Here is a 6,561-nt window from a genome sequence, read left to right as displayed (position 1 = left end):
TTTAAAAATAAATATGCAACAAGTTTTAGAAAAAGCAATGTTGGACATATTTTTCAAAGTGTGTTTCAATGGACAACTTATAACAGAATCCTCATTTAAATGAAATCTTGTTCATTTAAAATTCAAGTTCCTGTTACCAAAAGCAAACCTGTGGAATTAAATTTTCTAAGAGTTAGCCCTTGAAATGTGTACTCTAACAGCAGACCAAGTAATGATGCTGCTGCTAACCTTTACCATACTTCCTTGGCTTCTAGTTACTTAAATACTTCAATTAAGAAAGTAAAGACATTTGTTTTTGTTTGTTTGTTTTTGTTTTTTGGTACAAAGGATGGAACCCAAAGTTTCATAGTCACTAGGAAAATACTCAGCTATATCCTCCAGCCCTGCCCTTTTTATTTTGTGATGTGGGGGTCTCCCTAAGTTTTCCAGGCTGGCCTCCAACTTGTGATCCTCCTGCCTCAGCCTCCAGAGTAGCTGTGATTGATTAAAGGCCTGTACCACCATGCCCAGCAAGACATTTTATTTATATTCCTCTATTGCACACCTGTATTAATTTCATTTGCTTAAGAGATTACATATCTTCGTTAACATAATTCTGAATCTCTATAAAAACTTACTCCCTTATTTCTCCCTTTTAGTCTTATAATCATTTAAATAATTTATGAAGTTCTGCAGGTGAAGAAGAAAACTGAGAATCTGTTGAAGAAAAAATTAAAAGTCCTTTGTGGTCAAATGATTTTATTTTCATAAACAAAGTCAATGTGTTACTAATAATATAAAAATAAACTTGCTGGGGTTTTTGTTTTTGTATCAGGCTCTTTACCATTGAGTTACATTCCAGCCCTTTTTATTTTTTATTTTAGATAGGGTCTCTAAGTTAAAATAGGGTCTCTGAGTTTAGATAGGGTCGCTAAGTTACTTAGGACCTTGTTTAGTTGCTGAGGCTGACCTGGAACTTTCTCCACCTTCCCGCCTCAGCCTCCGGAGTGGCTGGGATTACAGGTGTATGCCACCACGCCCAGCTTGGTGGGTATTTTCTAAAGAAAGAATATTTAAAAGAAACTTCTTTCTCCTACTGAACAAAAACTTCATTTATTCCCACGCTTTTTATCCGTTGGTTGGTTTGGTGTCATGGCAGTGGGTGTTGTTTGAACAGTTACTCCCCTCTCCCATTATAATCAACGATTCTCTTTCTTCTCTCTCTCTCCACTGGTGATTGAAACTAGGGGAGTTCTATCTCTGAGGTACATCGGAATCTCTTATTTTGAAGAAAGATCTCGCTAATTTTCAGAGACTGACCTCGATTTTGCAATCCTCCTGCCTCAGGCCCAGAGTCGCTGGGATTACAGGCGTGCCACCGCACCCTGTAACGATTTATTTTGATGCTTTAACTGAGGGCGAAATTTGCAATATAAAAAGGTGTAATAAAAAAAAAACAGTTGAGAGACACCCTCACTAGAAATACTGTTGGGCCATTCACCACATCACCCTGCACATCAAGACAGAAAAGCAGAGAGTGGGCAAGTGAGGTTTTTCAACACTCTTGGGGCTCCACCCTGGAAAGAAGCGTTGGCCACTGAGTCTTGGAAGTATTCTTTCCCCCAGATTCCCCCCTAATGAACATGTCTCAGTCCCCTCTTACCCCCCTGGGGGTGGGGAAAGAAAGAAAAAAAGGCCTCGCCAGGTCTGAGCTGGAAAGGTGCCTTCTGCGGGTGCCCTGCCCACCTCGCGAATCCTCTGGGTGCACCCAGACTATGCCTGCTCCCATCTCCTTCCCAGACCAGCGAAGCCCCCCTTCCTGCTTCACGTCTAAACCCTATCTGCAGCGATTGTTCCTCTGATCAAATCTTACCTGCTTAAACAGGTGAGAGGCGGGGCCCAGGTAGGGCTAAAAATGAAAGGGTTGCGTATTTGGAGTGCTGCGGAAAGTGGATCAAGGGTCTAAACTCTTGCTGGTGGTCCTGCCCTTGCTGCCAGTTAAATCCCTGGCTTTAGAAGTGTCTCTAAGAATTCCGAGGGTCGGACGGTATGGGTCTAGGTGCGTGCTCTGAGAGGTGGGACAGGAGGAGCGTGATCTAAGTAGAGCCGGGCTCACCTCTTACCGCCTAGGGACGCCTCCTGTATCCCCAGTTTAGCTCCGCCCGGCTGTGAGCCCCAACCTGAAGTCGAAGAAGGCGAAGGTGAGTGTTGGGTGGGGTGGGGTCATGAAGAGCAGAGCGAAGGAACCGCGAGGAGAACGAGATGGCTGTGACCAGGGCCTAACACGCAAGAGCTTGGCAACCGGTGGAGAGTTTCGCACTACACAGGCCTCTCACGCCTTCGCCTCAGTCACCTGCTTATACATCCTACTTTGACAACTCGGTTCCTCGCTTTTCTTCCTCTTCGCCCATCTAATGCCAATTAAGCTCTTAGTTCATCCGTAATGTACGATTTTTCTGCAATGTCAAAAGCTCTGAAAATAATGTATAGTTAATGATGATGACCCACTTCGGAAAATTCAAAAGTATAACGAAGGAGTTAAATATCACCCCATCCTGAGGAAACGATGATAAATAAAAGGAGAGAGAGAGAAGAAGAAAAAGAAGAAGGAGGAGGAGGAGAAAGAGAAGAATGAGGAAGGGGGGGAGGAAGAGGGGACAAAGAAAGTAATAATTGTTTGTTTTGAATCTTAATTTAAAAATTAACGTTTTAATATAATCATTTTATATTCCATTAAACATTCTGCAAAAACAAATTCTCTAATATCCCAGAGGATAGTTGACTTGTAATTTAACACCTTATTGCTAGAATTTTAGGAAATTTTTAATTTCTTGCAGTTATCTGTTCATCTGTGTTGATTTTTTTTTAAAACTTTTTTACAGTCCTGGAAATTGAACTTTTTTTTTCTTTTCATAGTACTGGGCCTTGCAACTGCTAGGCAAAACTTTTTCTTATTTTTATTTTTTGAAACAAGATCTTACTAAGTGACCCAGGATAGTCTTGAACTTGCTATTCTCTTGCCTCAGCCTCTCCAGTAGCTGGGAATAGTTGGGATTACAAGAGTGCACAGGACACTGTGTTGGTCTTTTTCTGAACCTTTTTTCCTTAGATAATGCCTAGATATAGAATAGCTGAATGAACGTGTGAGTAGTTTTAAAACTCTTGATATATACCACTACAACATTGTACTATTATTATTATTAGCATGTGAAGTATTTAAGGAAGTGCATTAATCTTATCAGGTGACAAACAGGCAAAATTAGTGATTTGGTATGTCAGAAACCAAATTTAGAGAAAAATTCATTTTCAATATTATAATTTTGTATTTAGAAAATGAAGCAATATCTGTGTTTGCATAAATTAAACTGCAGAAATACAGCACCATAAAACCTTTGTATCAGGTTGGGTTTTACAGCTGATAGAGGGTCTAGGATGTTATACTGTGGAGCTTCATTTTCATATTGGCCCAGTGTGTCTTAATATGGAGGGAGCAAGTGAGATTTTTATGTTTCTCAAAAAGGTGTTTTGTTTTTGTGTTTTGAGCCCAGGACCTCAAACATACTAGGCAAGCACTTCGCCAGTGAGTTACATCTCCAACCCTTTTTATTTTATTTTGGGACAGGTTATGGCTATGTTGCCCAGGTTGACTTTGAGCTTGTGATCCTCCTGCCTCAGCCTCCTGAGTTGCTGTGATTACAGACGTGCACCACCACACCCAGCTGACTGGAAGTTTTAAAAGAGAAAACACTAGGCCAAATGTTCGATTTTGCTATAAGAAAGTTTTGTTTTTTTTTTTTCAGATGATGTGCATCACTTTACTAACAGGAGTCATTCTAATGTTTGGAAAATGGCTGAGCTTAACTCCATCATGGGAGTTACTAGTCATGAACTAGCATGAAATAGCAGGCCTGAAAAATAAGGAAACAGACAGCAGTAGACTATACAATTTCTATCTTAGAATGACAATAGATGTTTTAAATTCAAGAGCCTTTAAAGAAGTAAAATAACACGAAGTCTGAGTTTCTAAAAGGACTACTACTCATTTAGAACACAATACCAATTGGGATCATGCACACAGGAGAATAATGGTTTATGTACAGTGCTTACCATGAGAGGACTTCACGTTAAAAACAAATACCCTGAGAGTTCCTTAATTGCTATGAAAAATGAATATTTAACTTCATAATGAAAATATGACAATTTTGTAAACACATCAGAATAGAAGTAACAAATCAGTAGTAATTCATCAAGTACTGGTAGATGAAAACTAGTTATGTAAGACAGTAGTGTGCACGTTGCTATGGATCCAACTCAGGGTCTCCTGCATGCTAAGTTTGTACTACAACTGAGCTACATTCCTGCCCAATGTGAAATTTTATTACATACATTTCCAGTCATACATAAATAAAATAATGACACATTTGCAAATAATTTAAAATATGTTAAAATAATGGCACTTTACATATTTGTATTGACATTAAATAATCATGCAAGTAGTTTTTAACAACTTGTACCTCTCAAGGAATTGAATCTCAATTAGCACCATATACCTAAATCAATATAACTATAGGTGAAATATTTAACTACACATCATTTATAATATCAGATGTTTACATTATGTGTATAACTTCAATAGAAAATTTTAAAATTATGCATTTTTTCAAGACATATATTCCATTTTACATGAGCCATGTGCTCAATCATGTGCTCTATCTTTCTACTTGCTGAAAGTTGGGCCTTTCACATAGTTACTGAATTCCTAAGCACCATTATGCATAGTTCCTGAAAACTGGTTTATTCCTAAATATCAAGAAATAAATGGTTACTTCCAACAAACCTATTTTTCTATTTTCATATTTTATACTACAGACATACTATTAAGTATTTCCTCTAATTTAAAGTAGCCAAATATGTTTTATATGTTATTAGAGAATTTACAAATATTAGCGATTTTTATTTTCTAATTATAGATTTCTAGAATCATCCTAATAATTTAAATAAAACAATTTTATGGAGAGTAATATTAACTAGAAAAATAAAACAACTGTTTTTAAGAGAATAATATTAACTAGTATTTTCAAACTTAATAGCACAGTAGCTAAACATTTGCTGATAAGGAAAAACCACCATTGGACAAAAAAATTAATCAGAATCGTGTGAATTATTTAAAATCAACTAAAAATCAAATCTAGCAACAAGCCGTGAGATTCTTTATAAGCTCCTTATACTGATTTTTTAAAAAAGTTAACTTTTATAGTAATATGAAAAATAAAAATAGAAAGTGCATTTTTACTATAAATTGTAGATTTTTGCTAACAGAAAAAAACTGAGAGTTTTAACAGCTTTACATTTCCATGTCAAAAAGACATTGCAATTAAAAAAAAAAATCACCCCCCCACCAGCCTTTTGCTTTTTGGAGTTAAGTATTTCCGGAAAAGAGATTAATAAGGAAGGTCACAAAAATAAAAGCTCACTAAATTAATTTTAGACTTCCTCCGAGTTCTAATTAAGGTTTTGCATATTATAGCTACATATCTATTCAATTTTCCTGGTCATAAGAAATTACACCGGTTGATAAGATTTATCCCATGTGAGGAAAACACTTCCAAAGATTCTATTTTTCAAGAAGTAGGCCTCATTGTATAATTATGCTAATTGTGGTCTGACATGATTAAAAAATGATCATTTGTGATTCCTCAGGGACACCACTGTAGTTCTATTTTGTGTTAACCACAGGCGCTTTGTCCTGAGCAGTTCGATCACACAGGCCGCCAATTCTGAAACCTCCATCTCACCTACGTAAAACTCATCTCCCTCTGGGCTGCAAAATCCCCAAGAAGCAAGTGTTTGCTCCTTGTGGCAGTATTTCATCAAGTCAAACTATGTGCACGTCCACATTCTTTCAAGTCCTTCACCATTTCTGGACAGGGGGAGAGGGCCACCCGGCCTGGAGGCTGGGTGGAAAAAAAAAAAAGGCGGTCTCTTGAAATCTATGACCGTTAGCAGTAATTTCCCCCAGGGTGAAATAAAGTTTCTAGAAATACACCTTACCGTGTGTTTATGTGTGTATGTGTATGTGTGTGTGTGTGTAGTTCACTGACTTCCACCAATTCAGAAGTCACTGACTTCTCAGATGGGTTTAGAAGCCCTCGGTTCCCCTTGGAGTTTCACAGGATCGAGGGTTGCGAAGGGGGCTCTGGGCTCAACGTGGTGGGAGAACCGTATCTCCTAAGTGTCTGTAACACGAATGGGGGAAAGGCGTCCAGTCCCTAACCCGGTAATCTCCTCCTCGCCTCGTGCAGATGACTTATCTGTGTACTAAATCGTACCCAACAAAAATCATTCAAGTGTTGCGCCCAGGGTGTTTTGAGGGCCTTTCCTACCTGGTCTTCTAGGATGCGACTGTTGCTCTCTGCGTTGACTCCTCACTAGCATCAGCACGAGGACCGCCACGGCCTGCTCACGCGGCACTGTCCACTCCCTCGCCAGCCGCGGGATCTGCACCACGAAAGCCCTCACTCGCGGTGGGCCACAAGTTGGCCGGATTCTGACCGTCACCAAGAACCTGCGTACCATGTTCTT

This window comes from Sciurus carolinensis, chromosome 14 (genome assembly GCF_902686445.1).
Source record: "Sciurus carolinensis chromosome 14, mSciCar1.2, whole genome shotgun sequence".
Taxonomy (NCBI): Eukaryota; Metazoa; Chordata; class Mammalia; order Rodentia; family Sciuridae; genus Sciurus; species Sciurus carolinensis.
This window is presented reverse-complemented; position numbering follows the sequence as displayed.